The sequence below is a fragment of the Misgurnus anguillicaudatus genome, chromosome 9, assembly GCF_027580225.2.
Source record: "Misgurnus anguillicaudatus chromosome 9, ASM2758022v2, whole genome shotgun sequence".
Lineage (NCBI taxonomy): Eukaryota > Metazoa > Chordata > Actinopteri > Cypriniformes > Cobitidae > Misgurnus > Misgurnus anguillicaudatus.
This window is the reverse complement of record NC_073345.2, coordinates 5,724,881-5,739,931: the sequence shown is the minus strand read 5'-3', so window position 1 is coordinate 5,739,931 and position 15,051 is coordinate 5,724,881. Positions and strand designations below refer to the sequence as shown.

Sequence of the window (15,051 nt, the reverse complement as noted above, 5' to 3'; positions counted from 1 at the left end):
CTTTATCTGCTTCTGAAAATTGTTGTAGTGATCAAGAGATCTGCTAATCTAGAGAACATGATAACAGTAAGTCATATGGATGAAATCTGGATTTCTAAAGCTTGTTTCCAAAAAACTGGAACAAAAAACACAGTTTTCAGTTACCACCTACAAACTACTATGCCATATATATATATAAAACATTTCACACAAAAATCGTAACTTTAATCTATAACTGGGTAGTTTCTTGTGTAAAATAGAATTATGAACCTTCGTATGTACAAAAATCAATGGAGCATCAATGAATATTAACAATTGGTAAATTCTACATTTTTAGGAAATCATTATTCCCTGGTTTCACAGACAAGGCTTAAGGTTAGTACTAGTACTAGACTAAGACACATGTTTGAGTTGTCTTAACTGAACTATAGTGCCATTCATTTGTCTCATGATACACACCATTAACATCTTTTTCTAAGGCATTTTTACAAAAGACGCTTAAACATCTTAATTTAACTAAGGCCTATTCGTGGCTTTAGCTAAGCCTTGTATGTGAAACCAGGCCTATAACTTGCATTATATTGGAGGTTATAAATACATTATGAATTGCATTAATAAATAAAGAGATGCAATGTCTTATGTAACCCAAACTGGTTAATAAAACCAATACCTTTCCCATTCAAATAACAAAAAAGTCCCGCGTCCTTTTGGCCATCTAGGAGCTTTTAATGGTTCCCTATCAGAGAAGAGGTGATTACATTGGGGCAGGAATGTGCAAGATAAGCTAAAACAGGTAAAGCAAATAGGACCTGGATTGTATTATGTCATGTGTCTTAGAGCTGGACAAACATTGATCTCTATTACTGTGGGTTCATACCAGACGTGTTTGAGGCATCAAATTTGCATCTACCACACGTAGTTGAACGCTTGAACATTTTGAGTGTACTCAAATCAAAGTCATGGGAGGGGCTTCTGCAACTCCGCTCGCTTTTCGTAATCACGTCATTACTCGAGCAAGCTCCTGATTGGTTAACGTGATGTGTTTTTCCAACAAAGTTCAGATTTTTCAACTCGCGCGTTTCTCGCGACATTCGCACGAACTAGACGCGCGAATGAGGCGGAATCGCATCTACCACCCCACGCTAAATGCCTCATTCGCGGCACGAGATCTCCAGACGCGCTTTAACGCGTCTTTACATTGACTTAACGTTGAAATCACTCGCGCTTGCTGCCTCTACCGTGGCTGGTGTGAACGCAGCATTAGAGCTTTCCAACCCTAAATTTAAAATGTGATCTGTGCACCAAAATACTTTGACAGCTTCATTTGCAGAGATCTAATATTAGGGGAGTGAATCGTCACTGGGCTCATGATTCAATTTGTTTACGATTATCATGTCAATGATTCGATTCAATCTGATATCTCGTTGCAGACTCAATTTGTAATATTTCTGCACATGTAAGTCTGTCTCCTTCACTGTTGCGCCTCTCTCGTCTTTCTTGTCAAAGACCCGCATTAAAATTTAGAGGTAGCCGGCTTCATTGATAAGGCACATTATGTCCAATGTCTGTTTCTCACACAAAGCTGCAATATGGCAAAAAGTCATATATACTACAATAATGTGTTTTAATGGTGTTTATACAAGTTTGAGTGAGCAAATGATGCCAGGATGTTCACTATCTCTTTAAAAGCAACCCAAAGGTTTCGTCTACAGCCATAAGGACAATGTTTCATTTGTATTCTCTCTTACATATGTAAGCCTTGTCTAGAAACTCCAAGAAAACCCAGAGTAATACTGCAAATCAATGTCATGGCAATGCCAAATGATGTGCTAGGCAAATCTCAAACATTTTCCTAAAAGTTTTAGGCCTGTTAAATATTTTAATATCCTTGAAAGCACAAAGACAAAAACTTTCCAGGTGCACTTTCCTGCATTTGCAACTCTGTTGGAAAATAAGCTGGAAAACAAAGTAACTTGATCCGGGCAGTGGAAATTGCTGAAATTCTCACTTTACATGCACAGAGAGGCCATGGCAGGTAGAGATGCTATCAGGTGACAGATACCTGTCAATCAAACGCAGCACTGTAACAAATATTTCAGCTGACTAGCTGTAACAAAGCTGACATTATTGATACATCCGCATAAAAATACAACCTATAAAGATTTTTAACTTTTTCATCACAATAGAGACATATATACAAGATTGCAAAAACCAAGGGTCCACTTATTCTACACAAGAATAACTCACATGTGGTCTATCAATAGCAGGCGTTATTTTGTACAAATGTAGAAAGACTTCAGTATAATTTGAATTTGAACATAAGTTGCACATTGTTACTCTCGGCTGGGACGAAAGTAAGACATTAAAAAATTCATTTTTTGTCTTTAGTAAATAAACATGACTATGACAACTGCAAACATATTTTGTCCTTTACCTTTGCAAAAAATAATGAAATTTTTTCATTTTAAAGTAACACTATGTAGTTTCCATGTAAAAATGACTTACAGCTCCCCCCGGTGTTTGAAAAGCGCAACAGTGCCTGGTATCAGACACTCTTCTGCAGGCAGGGGGAGGGGCGGGGCTGTGTTTCCTACCCTCCACCGCCACTTTCAGAGTGTGCTTGTAGCAGCTAGAAGGGTTGCTCAGGTTGCAGCAACAGTACAATTTGTCCAGTTAAAAATTGTTCTATCACTGAAATAATTTTAGAGACATTATTTAAAGGTAAAAAACTACATAGTGTTGCTTTAAATTTCAGATTCATCAAATGTTTTAAAAGCAAAGTACTGAAAAATTTTAAGGCGACAAACTTTGAGATGATTTACCAGTCTGTTACACATGAAATACAACTTACGATTACAAGAATGATCACAGTTTCTGTTAATTAACCAAACTGACTATATTTGCACGACGTGACAATAAACTCAAATGGGCAAAATTGCTTAGCTGGCGACTAAGCTATTCCTGTGGGCCGAGTTTAGTCAAAAACTCTTATAAAGAAAATATATCACCTGACAGTGAACTTTGAGCTTTATCATTTTACAGGTATTATTTATGCTCTAACAGCAACATACACACTTACTAAAGTTTGAAAAATATGGGATCAGGAAAAACAGGACCTTTAATCGAAACCATTATGATGCTAAAGAACCAACACTAGTAAGCGTTATAAACCGATTCCCTTTCGCTGGTTTGAAAAGTCAGTTAATTATTACGAGTGGCTCTAACACACTGTCTAACGTATCACTTACCTTCCACAACAACTCCACTAGCATGCTGTCAACATCACAAAGTGTCATGTTCTCTAAAGAGTATGAAGATGTAAGATAAGAAAACATTCTTCATTTTCTTGAAGCAAAATATAATTTCTTAAGTTTCTTCTTTTGATTTGTTTCGGACATTCCAGATTCATCCAAGTGTATCTCTAGTCCTTTGTTAGTTAGCATGACCTCATCTCTCATTGTTTTAATAATCCTCTCTGGATTCCTTTGCAAGAACCTTGAGACTGACAATCATGCCACAAGACAAAGCTGATGTCATACAATCTCACCACCTTTAAACATAAAGACCAAAAGGTTTTGTATTATCTAAAAATGACTGCACAATACAAAATACTTCCTTTACTACCTAATGCTCTGCCCTATATAGTATAGTGTCCCAAATTTTACTAACATGAAACACGTCAAAGAGTAGCATTCATTGTTGTCACATGACCTCATTACACATTTAATTCTCCAAGTGGTATCCAGGTATCTCAGATGTAATTGATATATGCAATGTCAACAAGCACGCTTTATTAAGGGATACAGTACACAGTGCAATGTATCCAGCACATTTTAGTAACTGCAGTACGGTATACAAACTATATACTGCAGAGTGCTATGGTAGTATGCAACATGGCTATACGTTTTGGGTTAGCTGCTAAATCAACAAATAGCAACAAATGTGTAAGCAAAACTAAAGCAGGCTATTTGCACCTCTCAAATTTGACTTGCAAATGAAAACCGTATGATCAACTGAAGAGACAGCATGCATGCAGTCCAAGTCCCATACAAATAAGTACAACCTGGATGCTTTACGTGTGCAAGAACATTGCTCAAACACTACCGCTTGTTTGCTGACAACTAGAGAAATATTATCTAAGCAGATCAAACCAGGGCAGAACATCATGCCACTTGTTTACATCGCTGGTCAGGCATAGCAGATACTGTATGCAGGGACTAGCTCTTATAGTCACAATACAAGTTTTTCCCCTTGCACTGCATAAAATCTGAAAAGTTTTGTGATGAGTAAAGATGTTAAGATAACGATCTCAGTTACAAAGATGCACTAACTGAAAACTAAAACAAACTTTAATAATGGCTGGTCCTTTTCGCTGCATAGGACGTCTGAAGTTGAACACAAAAGCCTTTAAGATAAATGCTGTTATTAAAATCTTAATATAGAAGGTATGTGATAATCACTTTCTCCAAAGAACTGCTTTTCATTTTAGCAGACGACAAAGAGCAGCCTATAAAGCAGGTACCCCATACTCAGTATTAAGAAAAGTGTTCCTGAGTGTTCCTATAGCTAACTGATACAGCACTGTGTTAGCAACACAAAGGTCATGGGCTCGAACTCCGGAAATACACAGTGATAAAATGAATGGCTTGAATGCACTGTAAGATGCTTTGGATCAGGGGTGGGCATCGAGGGCCACAGTCCTGCAGAGTTTAGCTTCAACCTTAATCGAACACACCTGAATGTCATTTCCAAAAAGTTCTGAAGACTTCAATTAGAATTTTCAGCTGTGTTTGATTGGAGCTAAACTCTGCAGGGCTGTGGCCCTCAGGACCAGGAATTGCCCACCCCTGCTTTGGATGAAAGGTTTTGGGATAAAAAGCAAATAATTATTTTTTGATTGATTAAAAACAGCAGATGATGAAGTCAGATTATATCATGGCAATCAGAAGTGGTGAAAAAACACATTCAATGACAACAGCAGCTGCAGTTTGTACGCTCTGAAAATCTCAGATTTCAAAACATATTCATTTGAAAAAGTAAAAAGCAAAACTAGTATCGGTTTTGGTTGATGTCATTAGAAGTAATTGAATATCAGTATTGGCACAGATATTTTGTATAGTGCATAATATATTAATTACACGGCTCACTAAGGGTGTACTCACACTATCCAAACCAAGCCGCGCTCGGGCGCGTTTGACCCCCAAAGCCTGGTTCGTTTGACTAGTGTGATCGCTCTGTACCCCGGCCCGGGCACGGATTGGTTAATCGAGCTTCGGCCGGGTTGCAGAGGTGGGCTGGAGCACAGTTCACTTGGGCTCAGGCGCGGAAGGCTATGGTGTGAACGCAACCGCGCCTGAGCGCGATACAAAAAGTGGAGATGTCAGTTGCGCGACAACTCACCTTCATCTGCCACCGTAAAAACCTTTTTATGCATGCAGCACGGTTACGTGAATATTCGAGCTGCGCACGTGACAGATCAACTAAGCAATATGATGACATGTGAGAAGGCTGTCTGTAATCGCGCACCAAATGACTCAGAATAAAAAAAAACACAGAGTTAACCTTACGATGGGTTCCAGTGTTAAGAGAGTGCTTTACTTCCTGCTTTTTTCAAAACAATCGCATCTTAATGACGAAAGCATGCCTGGATTCAGATCGATAAAAGTACAGTGTGTGTGCGTGCATCTGGGGGAGTAGGGAGGGGTGACAATCGCGCTGGGGCATGGTTTGGATAATGTGAGTGCGCCCTAAAATGCTAGATTCTGGCATTTGAGGAAAGCAGGCAGGATATCTGGAGCTACAAAAATACGGTATGTGGAAAATAATGTGTTTTTTAACCATAATCCACGCAAACACATTGTATTATAGGAGTTATTCGATCTACGTCATCAATGTTCGCGGCGGCCATGTTGTTGACATAGAACTGTCAGTCTGTCAATTGACAAGCGAGGCAGCGTCGGTATTATCCATGGTATTATCGATGTAATTTTTTTAAAACCGCGCGATGGTGTGTGTAATACACGGCTGTTCTAACAACAGCAAAAAGAACCCCGGAATTAGTTTTTATGCGATACCAACTGTCAGAAAACATGAAAGGAAGGAGACAGAGGAGTTGAACCAGCGAAGGAGAGACTCCCAACAGCAAAGTCTGTCCCCATCATTTTACCACAGGTAACGTTAGGGATATATGCCTCACAGCAAAGTCTGTCTCCATCATTTTATCACATATGGTAGCTGTAAGCATGATGAAACTGCTCTTTCAAATAAGCTGCCATAAATTGAGACAATTATTAAATTAGTATTAATAACTATATGAACATAATAGGTCTGGCATTGATACTAGGTAGGGAAGTAAGGGCCGTTCACATTATAACAATAACTATAAAAAAATATAGTTTTGAAAATCGTTTTATATTAAACAGAATAGCGGAGCTCACACCAAAACTATAACGATACAGATACAACGAACGACATCATTGGGATCACTTTCTGAGCGATTTTTCCCACCTGATGAAGGATAAACCATTGATAACATTAAAATCTATTTGAACTTCAAGTGCACAAGCACTTAAAATGACAGTGAAGCTCATTGCTGAGGTCTATAACATAAGATTACATGCAGTTGCTGTGAAAATTGACTACGTAATGCTTTTTAATCTATTACATTAACTAACTGTTATGCCAAAAGGTAAGAGATTACACAAACTATTAGATTCACTGTTTAGAGTTATGCGAAACGCAGCGTGTTGAAGACATCTGCAAAAGTTTAAAATTTAAACGTATTGGTTTGATGATGTGGACGATAATATTATCGTTATAGTTATCGTTATAATGTGAACGGCCCTTCAGTGCTTGTATGATGTATGCGGATACTGTATGAACAATATATTTATAAATATCCGGATAAGTTACGGCTGGCAATAAGGACGGATCTTTACTTAAGGCTATTGGGTCTATTTGATATGGTTCCACACCAATCAAGCTCATCTTCTCTTAATACAGACGAGATTAAGCCATTAGGCTACTGCTCCCCTCAACTCAAATCTACGTGCGGCTAGGGGCAGGACAGATGTCATGTAAACAATATGGCCGCGGTTAGCTACTTCCGGTGTTTGCGAATAAGCCCTATACTAAATACACAAAATAACATCAATGAAATATGTGCACTTTAAAGAAGCAGTATGTATTATTGACATCTAGAGAGATTGAACCGCAGTCTAAATACAAAACATTGGAGACAGTTTTTCCCAGTTGTGGCTAGAAGGGATACAGCAATGACCGAAGTCTCCCGGATGAGCACTGTTTTTATCCTAAACCTACCCCCAAACCTAGGCGCGAATTGAGCGTTGCCCCGGGGGAAACGCGCAAGTTGAAAAATCAGAACCTTGCTGTAGTAGTGACGTGATTACAGGAAGCGAGCGGAGTCTCAACAGAGTCGCAGAAGTCCCTCCCATGACGCGGATTTCCGTGTGAATGTCTCGAATGACTAGAATTTCATGCGCGAATAAAGCGAGTAAACTCAAATGTTCAAGCGTCCAACTACACGCGAATAGCGCATTTTTGCTGCCTCTACCGTGGCTGGTGTAAATGCAACATAAGTTTATCTTCTACAATGATGCAAGTTATTGTCTTCATCTGAAATCTCTTTTCTTGGGCTACAAAGAACACAAGGATTGTAGGCAACAGTTTACTTGTACAGCCCATTGACGTGGACTCGATGCACATTATCATAATTCCTCTTGCTTCTGACTTACAGCCTATAAGTAGGTTATGTTTTCATATTTAAAGAATTTACTACTGACTAAACCATGATTCAAACATAAGTTTTGAGCAGTGGAGAATAGTGCTTGCTGTTTGTCGTTTCTACGATCACAAATGCAGACATGGTTTTATGTTTTATTAATCCTTACCTTATCAATCTGTTACGTCCTGCTCAAGCCACGCTGGCAAAGTTTGGGGCTCATATTGATAAGGTAGGAAAGACGATTTTATCTTATGTTGGGAGCTGATCTTTCAAATAAGGTAAGGAGTAGGGCTGGGATAAACGATTATTTTTTTAAACGATTAATCTAGCGATTATCTAGCGACTAGACTTGTAAGGAGTGTCAGATTACTGAAACGCCCTTTGAAGTATTCGGCCAATCACAACGCACCAGATAGCTGGCCAATCGGAGCACACCGGGCATTCTCAGAATGATGAACTTTGTAGACATTGACGCGTTTCAGAAAGTTGGGGACATAGAGAAGCAACAATAATGTACAGTATGCGGAAAACAATGTGTTTTTGTAACCATAAACCATGCGAATACATTGCTTTACACAAAATAACTTTCTTTTAGCAACGTAATAGGGGCTCTTTAAACAAAACACACAAAGACTGACACAGTTTCAGCATTTGTGAACTTTGCTACTTGGCATTAATTCAGAGGTGCAGTAACTGGAGAGGAAAAACAGAGAAGTGGAGAGGCAGATGAGAGATATACAGTACAGGAAACAAGTGGAATGAGAGAATGAGTGATAAATTGTGAAAATGTCAAATTGAAGTACCACCTGCATCACTGCTCACTATGTTAAATGCGCTTAGTGAAATGCACCTGAAACACAATCATGGGATGACCGTCTTGATCCTGTCAAACTGCATACTGTAAACGTCTCTTTTATGCGCTACAATGTTTCATGTGAGACGCAGGTGTATTGAGGGTAGTAACAGTTTATCTCACACATTCTTAGGGAAGGTTGAAATCTTACCTTGTGACAGGGATAGTACTGTTAATCCACCAATGAGGGGATCGTTTAATGCCCTCCAGAATGTTCAGCTAAGATTTGTATTACTATCGCTGGACCATTTATTTCATAATCAAAGCTTATATTATATCAAAGCTAAACCCAGTTTGACCTTTATAATATATTAAGTGAAGATCACTCTTCTTACACAACATAAAGCATAATAAATGTAAAAAAGGATGTCAGGCTTGCCTGTGTCAATTGGACAAATTAAGGGAGTAAAAATCATAAAGTTCTTTGTATTTTTATTCTTTTCGGAAGGCGAGGAAGATGCCTGTTTTAAACAGGTTTCATGAAATCCACTCCTAAATAACATTTTAACAAAATATTTTGAAAAAGTTAAATATTCCTAAAAAATTCCTTGTTGTACTTAAATGTTTAAGTTTAAAGGTGCAGTGTGTAAATTTTAGCGGCATCTAGTGGTGAGGTTGCACATTGCAACCAACAGCTCAGTTCACAGCTCACCCCTTGCTTTTGAAACACATAGAGAAGCTACGGTAGCCGACACAGGACAAATATGTCAGCTGGAGACAACTTAATTAAAAAGTTTGCCGGTTAAGAGCTTCTGTAGAAACATGGCTGCACAAAACGCCGTCTTCCATGTAAGGGGACCCTCTGTGTATGTAGATAAAAACGTCTCGTTCTAAGGTAATAAAAACATAATGGTTCTTTATGAAAGGTCTTTACACCCCTGATAATATAGTTTTGTATATTATTATGCATTTCTGTCAAGAGATCCTTCTAAAAATTACACACTGCACCTTTAAACAAACTGGAATTAATAAGTTTTTTGACTAGTTAAAAGTTGATCAATGATAAAAATAAAGTTAAGTGGCACTTTCTTCATAATGTATCCAAATAAGTGCATTATTTATAATGTCAGACATGTTATTGTCCTACAGTGAGCTTTTGTCATGCTTGAGCAGTCAGTGAAGCTAAAGCAATATGTCACATTCTGCAGGAATTCACCCAGGGAGCCGATGTTCATGCTGTTTCCTCTTCATGAGTTAGTTATACAAGTTAATGTAGACAGCTTTCTCAGTTGATGAATTACAAGCGGTCCACTGATCGTGAATTATGAAATAATGAAAGGAGAAATGATGACTAAATAAGTAAATGTTGATAGTTTTATTAGTAGTGTTTGCTTAGGCAGCCATCACTATTGCCTTTGAAATACTTAGGGTTGGAATCTATTACAATTTTTACAATTCATGGAGTATAGTCTGAGACAAAGTTATATCCTTCTGGGCCTCTATTTGGTCTTCCTCATCACAGTGCAAGGGACAACATTCCTGACTGCGCCTCCTTGGCGACAGCCCTGACAAGTATTAAACTTCCACGTAAAACTGATTTTGCTACAGACATGAAAGATACATCAAAGGAGAGGTTTGATCGTTTTCTAAACTATGAGACAAATTGAAGAGTTCAGATGCAAAAACCTCCAAGTGTGTCTGACATGTAGATGACTCTACTGGATTCTGCCAACACTGAATACCAACTAAGTCCAAGAATAAGCGGTCTTTAATTAAAAGTATTTGACAGATGCGTGCCTTCTAGAGAATTCAGTTAACTCTTTCCTTGCCAGTGACAAGTTATCTCCTCAATTAAGAGAAAACGCTTTCCTGCCAAAGAAAAGTTTTTATGGCAATCCATATTTCCGCTATTATCCACTAGGTGGCGTTCTCAAAACAAATTATAAAACACTAAAGCATCCACTGATCCAAAAACAGTAAAACTCTGTCTATGTTTTGATCTCTAACAAAATTCCTTTAGAAAAATGTAATTATCTGGTGCAAAATGTGGTACTTTTGAAGAAACCCACCAATATTTAAGAGGTGATAAAAAGAGAACAAATAAGGATAGGATTAAACTGCTTTTTTAAAGCAGATGGTCTGTTCTTTAATTTACTATATTGCATGTTTATATATTTAAAGTAGAACATTTTATGGAAGGCATTAAACTTTGTGAAAATCATAATGAAATGCTGGCAACTTTAAAAAGTAACACTGGCGGGGAAAGAGTTAATATCATTATCTAATTTTGACAGAGATGGCATCTAGAGTTTTTTCCATCTAATCTCCTTATTCCATTTTTGCATGGCAGATGATAAAACTGGTCAACACATAAATCCCAAAAACTTAATATATCTAAAAGTCATATCTACCAAAATCATAGAAACAGGTTCATTCAGTTCCTTGATGATATTCTCATTTCAGAGAGACACAAAAGAAGAAATGTGGAGGAACATATTGGCCACTCTTTTCCAGTAAATGTGAACTCAAGACTTCATTCACTTTCCTTACAATGAAAACAGCAAGCAAGATATTCATTAGCATTCTCAAATACATTTTAGCATAATACTAATTGTTTGAAGCTACTCATTTCAAGAAGAGCTCAGGTGACTGGATCGGTTTACCCTAACGCCTGACTAACATCTGCCTCACCCTCACGACAGATTCCATCCGTGCTAGCATGCTAGCGTTTAAAAAACGGCTAACTTTCTTTGTCCAAGAAGCTCATGAAACTGACGACAATAAGCAGCAGTTCAAAATAACAAGCTTGATTTGTGTGAAAAGCAAACAGGTTTGTCATGGTGAGCCTGGATAAACCAGTTTGCATTGTGGATGTGTTAAAGTAACTACGCTAACACCCAGACAATAATTTGTTAGACAAAGATTGTCTACACTCATAAAGGCTATTTGCCGAAAATGAGGCACAAATGAATACTGTGGAAGACACTTCCCATGTTAAAAGAAATATTCTCTGAGCCTATTTGAGTTATAAAAAAGTACCCATGGTAATATTGTAAAGTGTAGCATAATTGCACCTATCACCTGCTTCATAGAGGCACTAAATGTATCTATTCAGTGTTGCCAACTATTTTCAATGGAAAGGAGCTAAAGCTTGCTTGGAAAGTCGCTAAAAGTCGCTAGATTACGTCATTGCGTCATTTGCATAACAGTGACGTCATCGAGTCGCATTTGCATTCTTACTGCATTGGCTTACTACATTATTTCACGTTTCTCTTTCTCTCTTAACTGTCAAAAATGTTATTTTAATAGACATGAATGCTTGAAAATGTTTTCTCGTTTGTTTATCTGCTTATGTTCTCATAAAACGAAATGTGTGTATGTTCATGTTTATATGGCCAAACAGTCCAGTTTCAAAACATACACTGCCCACAGAAGCAGTGGTAGCTGCTCATTGAGAAGAGTGAATGTCACGTAAAAAGTCTCCAACAATGCCAGAAAAAGTCGCTAGATTTGTCGCTAGTCGCTTTTTTAAAAATAAGTCGCTAAGGGGGTCTGAAAAGTCGCTAAATCTAGCGACAAAGTCGCCAAGTTGGCAACACTGTATCTATTTTAAGTGATCATGATCAGCAATTACAATGAATTATTGTTCTGTAGATACATTATGTGAATTCGGGAGGGGTGTCTCACTTGGCAATTTAGTCTGCACTGTATGTGAAGGCTTTTAAGTTTATTCATGTAGGTACAGGTGAGTTTCAGTGCTGTGTTTATCCCGCAATTCTGCAAAGTCTGCAACCAAGTTCACGTCGAGGCACAGTGTTCACCAACAAACTGATAAGGTTTCAGTATCTGGACAAACCTCCAGTGTCCAGTTTCCTCTGAACAATGAATAGCAATACTGTCACCTTTCACCATTTTAAATTCATCCTGCAATTATAACTATGCCAGAGGCGCGATTAATAATTCAGGAATATCCACCGTAATCCATTTGATAGATGACAGTGATGCAACATATTTTTATGAACTGACCTCATGACAAAAATGCATGCCAAAATCTGGCAGCCCAGCAAATCAATAAAGTTAACTGACTTATTAATATAAAAAAGGAAAACACTAAAAGTTTAATTTTATAATTTTAACAAAAATCTAAAAAAAATGAACACGGAAAAGTAACGCAAGTAATGTAGGGAATAATTGGCGATGGGCTTTGGTGTGCATTATTTTCAAATAATTCATAGTATGGGAGTCAATTATTCCTCTTTAACCACGGTAACCACAGACATTGCCCTGATGGTTATTTTAAGACATTTGACGTTTATCGAACATTTCTCCACCAATCACAATAAAGCATTCAACAGCCCCGTGGAATATATTCTTATTAGTATTATATTAATGGGTTTAATGTTTTTAATACGTTTTTAATCTGTTTTACTGATAGATAGATTTGTTCTGCGTGATTACCTCTTTCCCTGGTGGGACAAAGTCCCCCAACACAACGCACTTGAGTATAAAGAGACCCATTGTGTAATACTTTTAGAACAAATGATACTTATGTCTTATTAAAACACGTGTATCTTATTTTGGCATGCTGTAATAACACAATGCACAGTCACTTTTAAAGTAAAACTCGACACATTTGTTGTCTATAGACGGACATCTTCATATCCACCTGTTGCAGTGAGCCGTTGACCGAAACTATCACATTTACAAACCGATACTAACATTTGACATAAACTCATGCTACAGCCGCTTACCTGAACACTCCTGTTAGGATTTATTCCGACTTTACAACACGATTCAAGTATGTTTTATTCACCAGCACCTCTGTGAGATCGCGCAAAAAGAGCGTTATGAAAACATTTCTGCGTCTCCCGACACAAACTACAGCGAGAACTGCTGCCTACCACCTCTGTGTAGAGAGGAGTGACGTAAACCAAGACCTGACCAATCAGCCACCAGAAGGGTAGGGCGATTTTAGTGGGCGGAATATTATACGGCTCATGTGGGCGATATTAGTTAGAAGGACTAATTAAACATTTTAAGATATTTAATCAGGGCCGCCAACTTTTGAGTTTAGCTTGGAGTGAGATTTACTGGGAGGAGAGGGTGTTTAGGGGTGCATAGAGGGTTGGCATCTTGGGGGTGGTTATAAAATTATTTATTAATACTTTTTTTCACTAATTGATTATTATAAAGAATAAAATTATGTGCATTCTTTACTAAAGTAACCATTTGCCAAACAACTTATTTGATAATAGTGTGGATTTTTTTGCTATTTCTGTATTGAATTGTTAGAAAATTCTGCGGAATAAAGGTTTGCATTACAAATACAATAAAACTTTAGAAATTACATTGAAATATAAGCTTTTAATGAGTTTATAGTCTGTTATTATTTTATCCCATTTACTTTTTCCCCTGACCAAAGTGCCACAAAAGTTCTTATAAGTCTAATGACTGGTCTCTGTAAAATGTATTTAATTGTAGATGACAGCAGATTTGATTCAGTTAATCCACCTGGAAAGAGGAGAAGCATAAAGTGATGATTTGTGATTGATTTGTGCTAATAGAGGCACTGTCTGTCAAACTCAAAATAAACCAAACTAAATGAGTACTCTGAATTAAAATGAAGTAGCAGATAATGTGCATGTCGAGACCATAAAAAATATTTTGTTATATTATTGTGGCTTATCAATGCCCACAGAAAACCCCACACAGGGCCCTTATGGGGTAGCCCATGCTGTTAAATCAAAAACCATGGTTGCTACACTTTTGCTAATAAAACCATTATTTATTTTTATAAGGTCTGTCCATTTAGAACAAAATTTGTATGCATGTTTATGTAAAAATAATTCAACCCCCTCCCCCAGATGAAGATCTAAAAATCTGTGCTTTAAAAGCACAATATTTCAGTTTATTTTAGTAAAAGAAATATTAAATGTTAAATGAGTTCTAAAACAATCATTTTCAATCCCGTCTGAACGCAATGCTTCGCTAGGAGAATCACTTTCTTTTTAATCGTTATTTTCTTTGACATATTGGGGCAGTTTCCAGGACAGGGATTAGACTAGTCCTTGACTAAAAATGTTAGTGCTGTCCAAATATGGAAAACAACTTGCACTAACATATTAAATGCATCAGTGCCCTTGCCTCAAAATGCACACTGTTTTTTTGTAAGGCATGTTTGTACAAAATAGTTATATTTCCTTTTTAAACTATAAGGACTAGTTAAACTAAGGCTTATTAGTCCTGTTTTAAGATAATCCCTGTCCGGGAAGCCGCACCCATATCTTTTGCCATATAGGCTTGTTCAACTTCATGAAGCGCTGCAAGAACCGACAAGCGGGTGTCGTCAACTTACCGCGAGATCGAGCCGAGAAATCATACGTAGAAGTTTAATTTCGGATCACTCTCGCGGTACTTCAACGTCATATACATTAAGTCGAACACATCTATAATTTACGGGCGCGCGCCTCGTGACGTGAGTTCAAACAGCGTGCAATCTGAATATAACTGATGTTCTCCTCGGACGACAGTTCGT

The 15,051-nt window shown here is 37.6% G+C and overlaps 1 protein-coding gene across 2 annotated transcripts in view; it reads right to left on the bottom strand.

The window, feature by feature from the left end:
• shroom1 (shroom family member 1) overlaps positions 1-13,454 on the bottom strand; it is a 37,408-nt gene extending 23,954 nt beyond the window's left edge. For both annotated transcript variants that reach the window (XM_073871058.1, XM_073871057.1), the window contains exon 1: positions 13,268-13,454. The gene's annotated coding sequence lies outside the window, so the exon portion shown is untranslated. The remainder of the gene's footprint in view (positions 1-13,267) is intronic.
• Between the last annotated feature and the right edge of the window lie 1,597 nt (positions 13,455-15,051).